This window comes from Pan troglodytes, chromosome 8 (genome assembly GCF_028858775.2).
Source record: "Pan troglodytes isolate AG18354 chromosome 8, NHGRI_mPanTro3-v2.0_pri, whole genome shotgun sequence".
NCBI lineage: Eukaryota > Metazoa > Chordata > Mammalia > Primates > Hominidae > Pan > Pan troglodytes.
This window is the reverse complement of record NC_072406.2, coordinates 86,784,728-86,802,164: the sequence shown is the minus strand read 5'-3', so window position 1 is coordinate 86,802,164 and position 17,437 is coordinate 86,784,728. Positions and strand designations below refer to the sequence as shown.

The following is a 17,437-nucleotide window of genomic DNA, read 5'->3' as shown; positions in this document are numbered from 1 at the left end:
CAGGGTCTTGCTGTGTTGCACAGGCTGGCCTCAAAATCCTGGGCTTAAGCTATCTTCTTGTTTCCACCTCTCAAGTAGCTAGAAACTACAGGCATTTGTCACTGTGCCTGGCTTACTTATTTATTTTTTAACAATGCCTTTCTCAGGTAATGAAAGGTAATTTTTGATTGGATAACAGACATTATGAATTTTATGTTTTAGGTGTAGAATATTGTATTAGTCCATTTTCATGCTGCTGATAAAGACATACCCAAGACTGGGCAATTTACAAAAGAAAGAGGTTTATTTGGACTTAGAGTTCCATGTGGCTGGGGAAGCCTCACAATCATGGCAGAAGGCAAGGAGGAGCACGTCACATCTTACATGGATGACAGCAAAGAGAGAGAGCTTGTGCAGGGGAACTCCTTTTTTTTTTTTTTTTTAGATGGAGTTTTGCTCTTGTTGCCCAGGCTGAAGTGCAATGGCATGATCTCAGCTCACTGCAACCTCTGCCTTCTGGGTTCAAGCAATTCTCCTGCCTCAGCCTCTCAAGTAGCTGGGATTACAGGCGTGTGCCACCATGCCTGGCTAATTTTGTATTTTTAATAGAGGTGGGGTTTCACCACGTTGGTCAAGCTGGTTTTGAATTCCTGACCTCAAGTGATCCACCTGCCTTGGACTCCCAAAATGCTGGGATTACAGGTGTGAGCCACCGTGCCTGGCCAGGAACTCCTCTTTTTAAAACCATCAGATCTCATGAGACTTATACACTACCATGAGAATAGGATGGGAAAGACTTGCTCCCATGATTCAATTACCTCCCACTGGGTCCCACAACACGTGGGAATTCAAGGTGAGATTTGGATGGGGACACAGCCAAACCATATCAAATATTTTGTTTCTCATTATATATTTTCAGGGCTACTCTAATGGCCCTAACTTTACTCTGAAATTCAGTTGGTTACTCAAAAACAACTTGATTCTTTACAAGCTTATTTAGAAGCTTTACTAGGTGAGATGAGAGCAGCTCTTAATCTAGAGCTAATATTGTCCCCAACTGATGCAATATTCTTTTGAGTACTAAAAAAGATGTCCAATTTATTAGAGGCTTTTCCACTGTGATTATTGGGGCTATAAACTATTATTAATCTTATCTGAGTTCAGGAAATGTTCCACTTATTCCTTTCCAGTGACTTTATCCCTGTCCCTGAGTAGTTTCCTAGCATACTTATGTGGTTCAGTACTTGGCTTAAAAATCAAGGGGAGCCCTCTGCAGATATCCAGTGTGTGTGCTCTATCTCTGTGGAGCTCTGTCTTCTCTCGCACTGTCTCATGCAAATTCTAGCCACCTTGGCTTTGTCTCCATTCAGTTGGGCCACTGGGTTCTTTCTGTTTTGGATCTCCTTCCTGCAGACTACAGACTGGAAGCTATCTAGGCAGAATGCTATGGAAATTGTAGGGATGCCTCATTCATTTTCTCTCAGGGATCACTGCCCAGTATTGTCTAGTGTCTAAAAACTCTTATGTTATATACCTTGTCTGGTTTTTGCATTATTTGAGGAGGGAGGATAAATCTGGCCGCTCTTACTCCAGTACATCCAGCATAAGTTCAGTGTGGATCCATTTTAAAGTATTACATGCTAAAGGATCCTGCCATATTCAGTAAGTCTGCAATCCTCCATTTATTAGTTTAAAAAAATGTATCAGGACATTTTTTGGACAAGACCACTTGATCAGATATATTAAATGTGTCTTACCTTGTTCTTCATTTTTTTTTTTTTTTTAAGACAGGGTCTCACTCTGTTGCCCAGGCTGGAGTGCAGTGGCATGATCTCAGCTCACTGCAACCTCTGCCTCCCCGGTTCAAGCGATTCTAATGCCTCAGTCTCCCTAGAAGCTGGGACTACAGACACACGCCACCACACCCGGCTAATTTTTGTATTTTCAGTAGAGATGGGGTTTTGCCATGTTGGCCAGGCTGGTCTTGAACTCCTGATCTCAGGTGATCCACCTGCCTCGGCCTCCCAAAATGTTGGAATTACATGCCACCATAAGCCTGTACCAAACATGTACATGTAAAAATATGGTGGCTAAGATGTAGCCACCATGTCCAGCTACATTTTATTTTATGAAGGATATAGTTCTTGATGTACTAAACCATAAACATTCTACTTTACCATAATCTACATTTGACATGCTCTGAAGAATTACCTACTCAGTTCTGAATCCTCCTTTATTTTACATATTCTATATTACTGTAATTTTCTTGCTTTTTGTCTTACCAACTAGAAAGTTCTGTATAGCTAATACATCTTTACTTTTTTTCCCCTGGTCCTCTCTTCCAACCAACAGAGGGCTCTACCATAATGTATAATCAATACATTATGCTAGGATCAGCAACCTACAGCCTATAGGACAAATTCATCCTGCCACCTGTTTTTATAAAGTCTTATTGGAATACAGCAAATGCCTATTTGTTTCCATATTATCTATGGTTGCTTTTATGCTACCACAGACAGAGTTGAAGTAGAGTAGCTTAACAGAGACCATACTACTTGGACTTTCATTAAAAAAAATGTTTGCTAGGCTGGACATGGTGGCTGTTAGCCTTAAGATAAGTAAAATGTATATCTTTTGACAGGACTTCCTTCATTCATTGGCAACACAATTTAAAAACCAAATAACTTATATTAATAAAAAGGCACTAAAAGACAAGATAAATAACCAATTTTTTATAAGTTTAGATACCTGCTTATGTAGAATAATGAGAAAGAATTCACTGATCAGTGCTTAAAATTAGATGAAAAGAAGAAAGAAGACCTCGGATGGGGAGAGATCAGCACCCTTGTTAAGTGCTTTTCTAATAATTCCTTCCACTTTGTTCAAATGTGAACCAATGTCCTTTATATATTTTCCACATCCACATCCCATGGCCCTTCCCAAGTTGTCAAGGTGTGATAATCATTGCCACTATAAGTCTCATCCTCCAGGGCTACTCTAATGGCCGTAACTTACTCTACTCTGGAAGTTTTACAAAATTCACTCTCGAAAAAAAGTAAAAACAAAATGAAAACTCTACATAAAACACAAAAACGAACAAATATACAGGGTACAGTTTTATTTTTTAAACTACTGTGAGTAAAGTGGTAAGAGTAAGGTGTGAGATGTTCTAGATGAATATGAACTTTAAAGAGAGAGCGCTAGTTTTTAGCTATTTTGACTAGAACATATCACAAAAGGTCTACTACTCTTTGGCACTTTTGATTTTTAGAGGGAGAAGAGGGAATAGAACTAGAAATTCCAGTAATATTCACAGTCTAAAATAGTACTGGATAAAATAAAAAAAGAAACTTATAAGACTACATTGTAATTTTTTTTTTAATGTAACAAAATGGAGTAAAAACAGAGCAGCATCTACTTTCCTACATCTAGTGAAAAATAAAGGTAATATCCCCCAGGCCAGAATTTTTACCTATGGATAGCACAACCCATCTAAATACTACCAAAAGCCTCTTCAGAGGTAGCAATAGTTGAAAGAAAAAAGATAAGAAAAAAAAATCTTTAATAAAGCTAACATATAAAATCAACAAATATTACCAATAACCAGTATTATTTTCTTCTTTCTTGCCAGCTGATTCATAGTAATTATGTACAGAGTGTATTGTAATGTGGCTGTCTTAGAAACAAACACAACATAGACGAGATTTTTCACAATGGCCAGTGGGAATTAGCAAGGACAGCCATAGAAATAATCAATACAGGTCTCTTAAGTAAAAAACAAAACTACCCCACAACTACAAAGAAGTCAGAGAGAAAAATCTAACATGCTTGAAAAAGAAATTGGCCAAATGTACAAGTTAGACTATACACACACACACACACACACACACACACACACACACACACACACAGAGAGAGAGAGAGAAATAATACAAAACACTCAGTAGAGCATGTAGTAGATGGTGAATAAATACTAAATTGAAAGTAGGTACCACTGCTATATGGAAAAGAAACAGGTTTTAAGAGATACTGAATACTTCTGCAAAGTTCATACTGCATTTAATAATGAAATAGCCAATTATCTTAGGAGCCAATTATCCCAAAACAGAATCAAGAAATGTATCTACCACGTAGACCCTCCTTTCAGAATGTGAGATAACACATTATCCAACCTTAGTGCCTGCTTGTGGTATTCTGTAGTCTCCATGACAAAGAATGAGTTCTGCTTGGGTATCAACAACACAATGGAAATTGAAGGTAATACAGCATTTAGGTGGTTACAAAGTAGTGGCATTTCTGTTGTACTGAACATTATAAAGCGACTGGGCTAACAGATGAGATGTAAAATTAACTTTTTGTTAACAGCCATCTGACTTATGATAAATAATACTACAAATTCCACCTACACTTATCTCAGAAACTTTTCTCACGGGTCACCAACCTCAGTCTTTCTTCTTGACCTTTTTAAATAGGACTTGATCTCATTTTTTCCAGGGAAGAAGGATTTCTGCATAGTGTAACATTTAGAAATATTTATTTAAGATATAAATTGAGTATTAATTCCCTTTTATTCTTTCAGAGATTTAATTTTAACTCCCATCCAAAATTTCTTAGCATCTCCTATTACTTTTCATTTTGTGGCTAAATATTTTTCTTTTAGGTCTTTTGTCAATTTTCCCCATGCACTCTAGCATATTTAATTGCTCTCTTTTGGATCTTCCAACTCCACTGGATAATTTAATACATGAAAAATGAGACTTTATCCATATTTTAGAATTTGAATTTCCCCACCCTTTCCTAGGAACTCTCTTCCCTTCTTTTCTGTTGCATATCTTTATTCCCATTCTCTCACTTTTCTGTTGCTTATCTTATTTGCTACATTCCCTAAATGCAGTCTTTCTCTAAAAGTTCAGTTTTTAACTTTCCAATCTTTTCTCTTTACTTTTTTTTCTCTGGGGTGGGGGGTAACTTCTATTATTCCTTTCCTTTAACATCGTAAGATATCCTGCCTCACTTTCTGTGTCCTTTTGACACTTTCTCTTTCTTCAAGTTCTGTCAAGTCCACTTTATATGCATAAACCCTATAATACCTAAAACTCTTGTTTCCAATCCTACTCACTCAAAACTAGGTCAGGCCTGTATTAATTCTTACTCAGGTTATTGTTGTAGTCTCTTAACCAGTCTCCAGTACTAGTCGCACTCAGTTTGAAGGCATCCTTGCACACAACTGTTAGATTCATCCTCCTAAATATCAACTCTAATTAGCTTTTGCTTGAAAAAACTAACTACTGCTTCCTGATAAAAGTTCCAGTTCCACAGTCTGACTTTCAGAGGTCCTTCGTAACCTGCCCCTACTTTTCCTTTCCAGCCAGATCTTTTACTATTCCCTTATACACGTACCAGGTGCCACTCAAACTAGAATACTTGCTATTCTCTGAACATGCCCCAGGCTTTTTTGCCTTCATGCTGCCTCGCACATGTAGGTACTAAGTGAATTACAATACCTTCAACCACTCTTGTCAAAATCCTACCCATCCCTCCAGGGTTAGTTCAGCCATCTTTTGCATAACAGAAGTCTTCTTGAATTGTTCATGTTCCCTCCTTTCTCTACCTCCAGGAGTGGCTTTCTGCATTGTAAAAGAATTTGGCTCAAGTTGTAAAGGCTTCTTTTATAACAATTATGTGCAGACTGCAGACACAGTTATTTGTATAGATAGCTTATCTCCTCTACTAGATTATACATTCTTGGTGCAGAAACTCTTTTTCATTTAGTATCCTCAAAGCATCTAACATACTACTCTGCAAAGAATAGATAATAAATCCTTGCTGATTTACCAAATAGCAAGGATAAAGCACTCACCTACATTAAGCAAAGAAGAAAAGAGAAGCCCTCAAATAAATCTGCATTAGATTGACACTGACTTGATTTTTTTGTGGTTCATACTTAATTTTGGGGATCAGAGTTGACTGACTTTAGTGGTCTGAATATTCTTCTATTATGATATTTCTTATGTTGCATTATAATTTATTTGTACTCTGTTTCCCCCCCACCTAGTTTATCAGCTTCTTCAAAACAAAGTTTTCTATCACATCCTAAAACTGCCTCACACATAGTACGAATTAAGTAAATGTGCATTAGAATGAGTTAATTTGATTATTCTAGTAGTAGAATCTTTGCTTACAAAGGTAAAAAATTTTTCTACTCATATGCATTAAGAGTTTCAGGGATGGTAGCAAAGATCTGGCTAAAAACTTGGGAAAATGCTAGTCTGATGTGTTCTATAAGAGTATTTATGCAATCCATATTTTGTGCCATTCCTGCAGTTGTCCTGCTGTGGGAAGTTATCCTCAAGGATTATGGTATTGTTTCATTTCCAATATCAAACAAAATCAGGGAAAGAGATTTTCCTGAAAGAAAATTGCATTTAAATCTTTAATTACAGTTGTATTTTCAACGATGTATGCAGTCCAGACATTACTGATAGATACTGGATATCAAAGAGTACAATAAAGCAGAATAACAAAGCCAAAGCCAAATGTTTTGCTATGAAAGTAGCAAGAATGGCCAAGCACAGTGGCTCATGCCTGTAATCCCAGCACTTTGGGAGGCTGAGGCAGGCAGATCACGAGGTCAAGAGAGCGAGACCATCCTGGCCAACATGGTGAAACCCCGTCTCTACTAAAAATACAAAAATTAACAGGGCGTGGTGGCATGCGCCTGTAGTCCCAGCTACTTGGGAGGCTGAGGCAGGAGAATCGCTTCAATGTCGGAGGTGGATGGAGGTTGCGGTGAGCTGAGATCGCACCACTGTACTCCAGCCTGGTGGCTGAGCGAGAATCTGTCTCAAAAAAAAAAAAAAAAAGAAAGAAAGTAGCGGAGCCAAGATGGCCAAATGGGAACAGCTCCGGTCTACAGCTCCCAGCATGAGCGATGCAGAAAACGTGTGATTTCTGCATTTCCATTTGGGGTACCGGGTTCATCTCACTAGGGAGTGCCAGACAGTGGGCACAGGTCAGTGGGTGCAGCGCACCGTGCGCGAGCCAAAGCAGGGCGAGGCATTGCCTCACTCGGGAAGCGCAAGGGGTCAGGGAGTTCCCTTTCCTAGTCAAAGAAAGGGGTGACAGACGGCACCTGGAAAATCGGGTCACTCCCACCTCAATACTGCGCTTTTCCAACGGGCTTAAAAAATGGCGCACCAGGAGATTATATCCCGCACCTGGCTCAGAGGGTCCTACGCCCATGGAGTCTCGCTGATTGCTAGCACAGCAGTCTGAGATCAAACTGCAAGGCAGCAGCGAGGCTGGGGGAGGGGCGCCCACCATTGCCGAGGCTTGCTTGGGTAAACAAAGCAGCCAGGAAGCTCCAACTGGGTGGAGCTCACCACAGCTGAAGGAGGCCTGCCTGCCTCTGTAGGCTCCACCTCTGGGGGCAGGGCACAGACAAACAAAAAGACAGCAGTAACCTCTGCAGACTTAAATGTCCCTATCTGACAGCTTTGAAGAGAGCAGTGGTTCTCCCAGCACACAGATGGAGATCTGAGAACGGGCAGACTGCCTCCTCAAGTGGGTCCCTGACCGCTGACCCCTCAGTAGCCTAACTGGGAGGCATCCCGCAGTAGGGGCAGACTGACACCTCACACGGCCGGGTACTCCTCTGAGACAAAAATTCCAGAGGAACAATCAGACAGCAGCATTTGCGGTTCACGAAAATCTGCTGTTCTGCAGCCACCGCTGCTGATACCCAGGCAAACAGGGTCTGGAGTGGACCTCTAGCAAACTCCAACAGACCTGCAGCTGAGGGTCCTGTCTGTTAGAAGGAAAATTAACAAACAGAAAGGACATCCACACCAAAAACCCATCTGTACATCACCATCATCAAAGACCAAAAGTAGATAAAACCACAAAGATGGGGAAAAAACAGAGCAGAAAAACTGGAAACTCTAAAAAGCAGAGCGCCTCTCCTCCTCCAAAGGAACGCAGCTCCTCAGCAGCAACGGAACAAAGCTGGATGGAGAATGACTTTGACGAGTTGAGAGAAGAAGGCTTCAGATGATCAAACTACTCCGAGCTAGAGGAGGAAATTCAAACCAAAGGCAAAGAAGTTGAAAACTTTGAAAAAAATTTAGACGAATGTATAACTAGAATAACCAATATAGAGAAGTGCTTAAAGGAGCTGATGGAGCTGAAAGCCAAGGCTCGAGAACTACATGAAGAATGCAGAAGCCTCAGGAGCCGATGCAATCAAATGGAAGAAAGGGTATCAGTGATGGAAGATGAAATGAATGAAATGAAGCGAGAAGGGAAGTTTAGAGAAAAAAGAATAAAAAGAAACAAACAAAGCCTCCAAGAAATATGGGACTAAGTGAAAAGACCAAATCTACGTCTGATTTGTGTACCTGAAAGTGATGCGGAGAATGGAACCAAGTTGGAAAACACTCTGCAGGATATTATCCAGGAGAACTTCCCCAATCTAGCAAGGCAGCCAACATTCAGATTCAGCAAACACAGAGAATGCCACAAAGATACTCCTCGAGAAGAGCAACTCCAAGACACATAATTGTCAGATTCACCAAAGTTGAAATGAAGGAAAAAATGTTAAGGGCAGCCAGAGAGAAAGGTCGGGTTACCCACAAAGGGAAGCCCATCAGACTAACAGCAGATCTCTCGGCAAAAACTCTACAAGCCAGAAGAGAGTGGGGGCCAATATTCAACATTCTTAAAGAAAAGAATTTTCAACACAGAATTTCATATCCAGCCAAACTAAGCTTCATAAGTGAAGGAGAAATAAAATACTTTACAGACAAGCAAATGCTGAGAGATTTTGTCACCATCAGGCCTGCCCTAAAAGAGCTCCTGAAGGAAGCACTAAATATGGAAAGGAACAACCGGTACCAGCCTCTGCAAAATCATGCCAAATTGTAAAGACCATCGAGGCTAGGAAGAAACTGGATCAACTAACAAGCAAAATAACCAGCTAACATCATAATGACAGGATCAAATTCACACATAACAATATTAACCTTAAATGTAAATGGGCTAAACGCTCCAATTAAAAGACACCGACTGGCAAACTGGATAAAGAGTCAAGACCCATCAGTGTGCTGTATTCAGGAAACCCATCTCACGTGCAGAGACACACATAGGCTCAAAATAAAAGGATGGAGGAAGATCTACCAAGCAAATGGAAAACAAAAAAAGGCAGCGGTTGCAATCCTAGTCTCTGATAAAACAGACTTTAAACCAACAAAGATCAAAAGAGACAAAGAAGGCCATTACATAATGGTAAAGGGATCAATTCAACAAGAAGAGCTAACTATCCTAAATATATATGCACCCAATACAGGAGCACCCAGATTCATAAAGCAAGTCCTGAGTGACCTACAAAGAGACTTAGACTCCCACACAATAATAATGGGAGACTTTAACACCCCACTGTCAACATTAGACAGATCAACGAGACAGAAAGTTAACAAGGATACCCAGGAATTGAACTCAGCTCTGCACCAAGTGGACCTAATAGACATCTACAGAACTCTCCACCCCAAATCAACAGAATATACATTTTTTTCAGTACCACACCACACCTGTTCCAAAATTGAACACATAGTTGGAAGTAAAGCTCTCCTCAGCAACTGTAAAAGAACAGAAATTGTAACAAACTATCTCTCAGACCACAGTGCAATCAAACTAGAACTCAGGATTAAGAAACTCACTCAAAACCGCTCAACTACATGGAAACTGAACAACCTGCTCCTGAATGACTACTGGGTACATAACGAAATGAAGGCAGAAATAAAGATGTTCTTTGAAACCAACGAGAACAAAGACACAACATACCAGAATCTCTGGGACACATTCAAAATAGTGTGTAGAGGGAAATTTATAGCACTAAATGCCCACAAGAGAAAGCAGGAAAGATCCAAAATTCACACCCTAACATCACAATTAAAAGAACTAGAAAAGCAAGAGCAAACACATTCAAAAGCTAGCAGAAGGCAAGAAATAACTAAAATCAGAGCAGAACTGAAGGAAATAGAGACACAAAAAACCGTTCAAAAAATTAATGAATCCAGGAGCTGGTTTTTTTTAAAGGATCAACAAAATTGATAGACCGCTAGCAAGACTAATAAAGAAAAAAAGAGAGAAGAATCAAATAGACGCAATAAAAAATAAGGGGATATCACCACCGATCCCACAGAAATACAAACTACCATCAGAGAATACTATAAACGCCTCTACGCAAATAAACTAGAAAATCTAGAAGAAATGGATAAATCCCTCGACACATACACCCTCCCAAGACTAAACCAGGAAGAAGTTGACTCTCTGAATAGACCAATAACAGGCTCTGAAATTGTGGCAATAATCAATAGCTTACCAACCAAAAAGAGTCCAGGACCAGATGGATTCACAGCTGAATTCTACCAGAGGCACAAGGAGGAGCTGGTACCATTCCTTCTGAAACTATTCCAATCAATAGAAAAAGAGGGAATCCTCCCTAACTCATTTTATGAGGCCAGCATCATCCTGATACCAAAGCCGGGCAGAGACACAACCAAAAAAGAGAATTTTAGACCAATATCCTTGATGAACATCGATGCAAAAATCCTCAATAAAATACTGGCAAACCGAATCCAGCAGCACATCAAAAAGCTTATCCACCATGATCAAGTGGGCTTCATCCCTGGGATGCAAAGCTGGTTCAATATACGCAAATCAATAAATGTAATCCAGCATATAAACAGAACCAAAGACAAAAACCACATGATTATCTCAACAGATGCAGAAAAGGCCTTTGATAAAATTCAACAACCCTTCATGCTAAAAACTCTCAATAAATTAGGTATTGATGGGATGTATCTCAAAATAATAACAGCTATCTATGACAAACCCACAGCCAATATCATACTGAATGGGCAAAACTGGAAGCATTCCCTTTGAAAACGGGCACAAGACAGGGATGCCCTCTCTCACCACTCCTATTCAACATAGTGTTGGAAGTTCTGGCCAGGGCAATCAGGCAGGAGAAGGAAATAAAGGGTATTCAATTAGGAAAAGAGGAAGTCAAATTGTCCCTGTTTGCAGACGACATGATTGTATATCTAGAAAACCCCATCGTCTCAGCCCAAAATCTCCTTAAGCTGATAAGCAACTTCAGCAAAGTCTCAGGATACAAAATCAATATGCAAAAATCACAAGCATTCTTATACACCAATAACAGACAAACAGAGCCAAATCATGAGTGAAATCCCATTCACAATTGCTTCAAAGAGAACAAAATACCTAGGAATCCAACTTACAAGGGATGTGAAGGACCTCTTCAAGGAGAACTACAAACCACTGCTCAATGAAATAAAAGAGGATACAAACAAATGGAAGAACATTCCATGCTCATGGGTAGGAAGAATCAATATTGTGAAAATGGCCATATTGCCCAAGGTAATTTATAGATTCAATGCCATCCCCATCAAACTGCCAATGACTTTCTTCACAGAATTGGAAAAAACTACTTTAAAGTTCATATGGAATCAAAAAAAGAGCCCGCATTGCCAAGTCAATCCTAAGCCAAAAGAACAAAGCTGGAGGCATCACGCTACCTGACTTCAAACTATACTACAAGGCTACAGTAACCAAAACAGCATGGTACTGGTACCAAAACAGAGACATAGACAAATGGAACAGAACAGAGCCCTCAGAAATAATGCTGCATATCTACAACCATCTGATCTTTGACAAACCTGACAAAAACAAGAAATGGGGAAAGGATTCCCTATTTAATAAATGGTGCTGGGAAAACTGGCTAGCCATATGTAGAAAGCTGAAACTGGATCCCTTCCTTACACCTTATACAAAAATTAATTCAAGATGGATTAAAGACTTAAATGTTAGACCTAAAACCATAAAAACCCTAGAAGAAAACCTAGGCAATACCATTCAGGACATAGGCATGGGCAAGGACTTCAAATCTAAGACACCAAAAGCAATGGCAACAAAAGCCAAAATTGACAAATGGGGTCTAATTAAGCTAAAGAGCTTCTGCACAGCAAAAGAAACTACCATCAGAGTGAACAGGCAACCTACAGAATAGGAGAAAATTTTTGCAATCTGCTCATCTGACAAAGGGCTAATATCCAGAATCTACAATGAACTCCAACAAATTCACAAGAAAAAAACAACCTCATCAAAAAGTGGGCGAAGGATATGAACAGACACTTCTCAAAAGAAGACATTTTTGCAGCCAAAAGACACATGAAAAAATGCTCATCATCATTGGCCATCAGAGAAATGCAAATCAAAACCACAATGAGATACCATCTCACACCAGTTAGAATGGCGATCATTAAAAAGTCAGGAAACAGCAGGTGCTGGAGAGGATGTGGAGAAATAGAAACACTTTCACACTGTTGGTGGGACTGTAAACTAGTTCAACCATTGTGGAAGTCAGTGTGGCGATTCCTCAGGGATCTAGAACTAGAAATACCATTTGACCCAGCAATCCCATTACTGGGTATATACCCAAGGGATTATAAATCATGCTGCCATAAAGACACATGCACACGTATGTTTATTGCGGCACTATTCACAATAGCAAAGACTTGGAACCAACCCAAATGTCCAACAATGATAGACTGGATTAAGAAAACGTGGCATATGTACACCATGGAATACTATGCAGCCATAAAAAATGATGAGTTCATGTCTTTTGCAGGGACATGGATGAAGCTGGAGACCATCATTCTCAGCAAACTACTGCAAGGACAAAAAGCCAAACAATGCATGTTCTCACTCATAGGTGGGAATTGAACAATGAGAACACATGGACACAGGAAGGGGAACATCACACACTGGGGCCTGTTGTGGGGTTGGGGGAGGGGGGAGGGATAGCATTTGGAGATATACCTAATGTTAAATGACGAGTTACTGGGTGCAGCACACCAACATGGCACACGTATACATATGTAACTAACCTGCACGTTGTGCACATGTACCCTAAAACTTAAAGTATAATAAAAAAAAGATAAACATATAAAAAGTACAAATAACTATTATACAGAATTATAATACCTAGGCATTTGAAATAAAAATAAAATAATCAATTCTGTATTCATAAGACCAAATAAATATTTTTATTAAAAAATAGAACATGTAAAAAAAAAAAAAAAAGAAATAACCATAGAAATGGGCAACCAGCAGTCCTCAGGGCTGCTCTGTCTATGGAGTAGCCATTCTTTTATTCTCTTACTTTCTTAATAAACTTGCTTTTGCTTTGCACTGTGGACTTGCCCTGAATTCTTTCTTGTGCAAGATCCAAGAACTTTCTCTTGGGGTCTGGATTAGGACCCCTTTCCTGTAACAGATGGAGCCTAGATTCTGAGCAACTGTGGAGGCAACACCGTATCAGAGCCAAATCCTGTACCTCCTAGGAGAAAAAGTTCTCAATATTGATGCTGACTGTACTTGCAATAAAGTGAGGAGATGACAACGAAAAAAAAAATTAAGGGGAAAGCAAAATTTAAAGTCAGAATATAATACATAAAGGATGTCCAATCTTTTGGCTTCCTTTGGTCACAATTAAAAGAAAAAGAATTGTCTTGGGCCACACATAAAATGTACAAACACTAACAACAGCTGATGAGCTAAACACACACACACACCCAGCAACACCCACCTCATAATCTTTTAACAAAGTTTATGAATTTGTGTTAGGCTGCATTCAAAGCCATCCAGGGCTGCATGTGGCCCATGGGTCATAGTTTGGACAAGCTTGTAGTATACTGTAATTGGAATTAAAAAGAGAGAGAATAGGGCCTGGCGCGGTGGCTCAGGCCTGTAATCCCAACACTTTGGGAAGCTGAGGGGCGGATCACAAGGTCAGGAGATTGAGACCATCCTGGCTAACTCGGTGAAACTCTGCCTCTACTAAAAATACAAAAAAATTAGCTGGGCGTGGTGGCAGGCGCCTGTAGTCCTAGCTACTCAGGAGGCTGAGGCAGGAGAATGGCGTGAATCTGGGAGGCGGAGGTTGCAGTGAGCTGAGATCGCGCCACTGCACTCCAGCCTGGGCGACAGAGCGAGACTCCATCTCAAAAAACAAACAAACAAACAAAAAAACAAACAAACAGAGAGAGAACAAAAGAAATGGGAAATGTGAAATTTGATCAAAGTCTCAAAAAATGGGCACAATTTTAGGCAAAGTTGTTATATGTATAAGAAAGGATAGAGTGGTATGAAAAATGGGACATGTGTCCTGAGAATAGCAAGTAAGTAGTCCATTTGCCTGGCCCATAAAATATGAGCAGAGGAGTGGAAAGTACTAAGATTTGAAAGGCAGATTTAGTCTGCAATGGGTTAAATGATTGGATTTAATTTATTTAACTATGTGGCTGATAGAAGGGGTGAGATATATTATGGTTTTTGAGTGACATAATTAGGACTATACTGTAGAAAGATTATTTAGCAGCAGTATGCAGACTCAATGTTAAAGGGAAGACAATAAGTGAAAATTCTTACATGGCAGATCAAAAAACAGGTGATAAACATAAAATATTTTAATTTAAATAGTGAAGCATAGAAATGACAAATTCCAAGATACAATGTAATGAACTTAAATGAACAATCAGCTTGCTCTCCATGTTTCATAAAATAATGAGATAAAAAGAAAGAGTCCTGGACTTGGAATCTAGAAACTTGAATTCCAGTTCTTCCTTTGCCTCTTACTTTACCCCTAGTGTGACTTTGGGCAAGATACAAACTCTTTTTAAAAAATGAGAGGCTAATAACACTTTCTAAAGTCTTTTCTAACTCTAAAATTCAATGACCATAAAAATGAGTTTTTAGGAGGTCTCGTTAAGCAAAACACATATTCACAGAAGTAGAGATTCCATTATGAAATAATTGGTCTAAGTCAGTGAGTAGATTTAAATACCTGTTCTTTTCTACTGCTATCTCTCTATAAAAAGTAAAGTATCTTTTTAAAAGGTAACAGGAAAAGATTAATTACTTGTTTCTAGAAGCCAAAATTCAATTAACTTTTCTCCTCATTCATAGATACCTAAACTCTCATCAAGAAAAACAAATTGTAAAGTATAAAAGTTGGAAAATGTGAATCATCACTAGTATTAAAATCCACATTTAATAATCATGTTGAAGTTCAAACTACTGCTAAATCTTACTATGTTTAAGCACAAATAAGAATTTCTGATTTTATAACTGGCATTTAAATGTATTCAGAAATAGAAACAAAAACCATAAATAGATAAGTGATTATGGTTAGAATGAAAAGAAAGAGAAAACAGGCCCAGGTATGGTGGCTCACGCATGTAATCCCAGCATGTTGGGAGACTGAGGAAGGACTGCCTGAGCCCATGAGTGCAAGACCAGCCTCTCACATAGTGAGACCCTGTCTCTACAAGACATCAAAAACATAGCCGGGTGTGGTGGTGCATGTCTGTGGTCCCAGCTACTCAGGAGGCTGAGGTGGGAGGATTACTTGAGCCTAGGAGTTGGAGGCTGCAGTGAGCTGTGATCGTGCCACTGCACTCTAGCCTGGGTGACAGAGTGAGACTGTCTCCACAAAAAAAAAAAAAAAAAAAAAAAAGAGAGAGAGAAAATAAAAACATGAAGAGGACAGATGTGAAGGAGAGAAAGAACATAGAAACAAGTTGAAAGTGAATGTACTATGATAATGATTCTGTGTCTAAATTGGGAGGCAAATGCTTATAAATTTATCCTTTGTATCATGCATTATCTTATTTGACGGGATTTAGAATTAATACCACAATAAAAGATAAGGCATCTGCCACTTATCAGTCAGAAATTATTTCAGCAGCACTTGTGCCAAGTTCCTAAGGAATTTTAGAACATATGGAAAGATGCAACATGTGTCTCAAGATAACAATTTGGTCTTTATTATACAACCAATTTGTATTTTATTTAATTGTTTTAATTTTTATTCCATCTTAATTTTAATCATATTCATTAATCTGAAAAATAAAATTGCAAGTGGGGTTATACTACATTGCTCTACTTCCTAAAGGAAGGTTCATGGTTTTTTGTTTTTTTTTTTTTTTTTTTGAGACGGAGTTTCGCTCTTGTTGCCCAGGCTGGAGTGCAATGGCATGATCTCGGCTCACTGCAACCTCTGCCTCCTGGGTTCAAGCGATTCTCCTGCCTCAGCCTCCCCAGTAGCTGGGATTACAGGCATGCGCCACCATGCCCAGCTAATTTTGTATTTTTAGTAGAGATGGAGTTTCTCCATGTTGGTCAGGATGGTGTCGAACTCCCAACCTCAGGTGATCTGCCTGCCTAAGCCTCCCAAAGTGCTGGGATTACAGGCGTCAGCCACCATGCCCAGCTAGGTTTATGGTTTTTTTATTATTATTATTGATATGACAACTTGTTTAAAAATCATAAGTATCATAGGCAGCAATCTTGAGTTGTTAAAATCTTTAACTTTCTCATTAAGTTGTTAGGGGAACAGTTACGCCAATATTGTTTCATGAACTAAAAAAGCACATGTTAAGGATATAGTAGTCATGTTTCAGGAGTGCTACTAGAGCTTGGCTGAATTAGAAGATTTGTGACTTGACTAGGCTCCAACTCCTCCTCTCTGAACACGTTTTTAACTTTCACCAAACTTTCCCAGAGCTTTAAAACTATCCTTTGAATAATTTAGAGTCCCAGAAACTATATCCCTTTTTTCTCCATGTTACTAATACTTAGCAATTTTCTCAGGGCCTTTGGGCACAGAATAGAGAAAGAAAAGAGTAAAAAGTCTATCTGGAGATGCCAGGAGAAAATATCCAACACAGAAAGCTATTGAAGCCTTGGCCAAGATGTTCATGTCCTAAGAAGCAACAGAGCCACTGAACTATAAGGGATTATGTGGTTTAACAGTGGACAACTCAGGACAGCCAACATGGACAGAAGATTAGGGTGGGGTGGGGCAGGGGCGATTAATTCTCTGAATGTTTTATTTTGTGTGAGATTCTGGGGGAGGTGAAGGAAAGCACCCCCAAAATGACTTATATTTAATTCTCCAGGAAAGGGATTTAAAATTGGATTATTTCATTTAAGAAAAATAAGATTAAAGTAACTTTTTGCACATGTAAAATTAGGAAGAATGCAAACACACAAAAAACCTACTTCTAACACAAAATAAAGTTATAAATAACTGACTGTATTATAGTATTGTAAACAAACGTTAAAAATAAATATCAAAAACTGTTGAGAAAATGCAAAGAATTTTAAAAAAGGAAACAGGGTTAGTCAGGAAAGGTTTGTTGAGAAAAAGGATTTCTGTGTTGGACCTTGAAAGAAAATTCTAGGAAGAAAAACAGTAAAAGGATAAAAGCAAAATGTATTATGGGATGCTAAGAAAATCATATGAATTGTGGGCTATCAAAGAGAATAGATGGAAATACCATTAGTTTTCCTGGGTTTGAGAAGGTTTTCAGGT

At 39.0% G+C, this 17,437-nt stretch overlaps 1 protein-coding gene across 11 annotated transcripts in view; it reads right to left on the bottom strand.

The window, feature by feature from the left end:
* Positions 1 to 17,437, bottom strand: part of ADK (adenosine kinase) — a 558,353-nt gene that overhangs the window by 128,149 nt on the left and 412,767 nt on the right. The gene's annotated exons all lie outside the window — the stretch shown is intronic.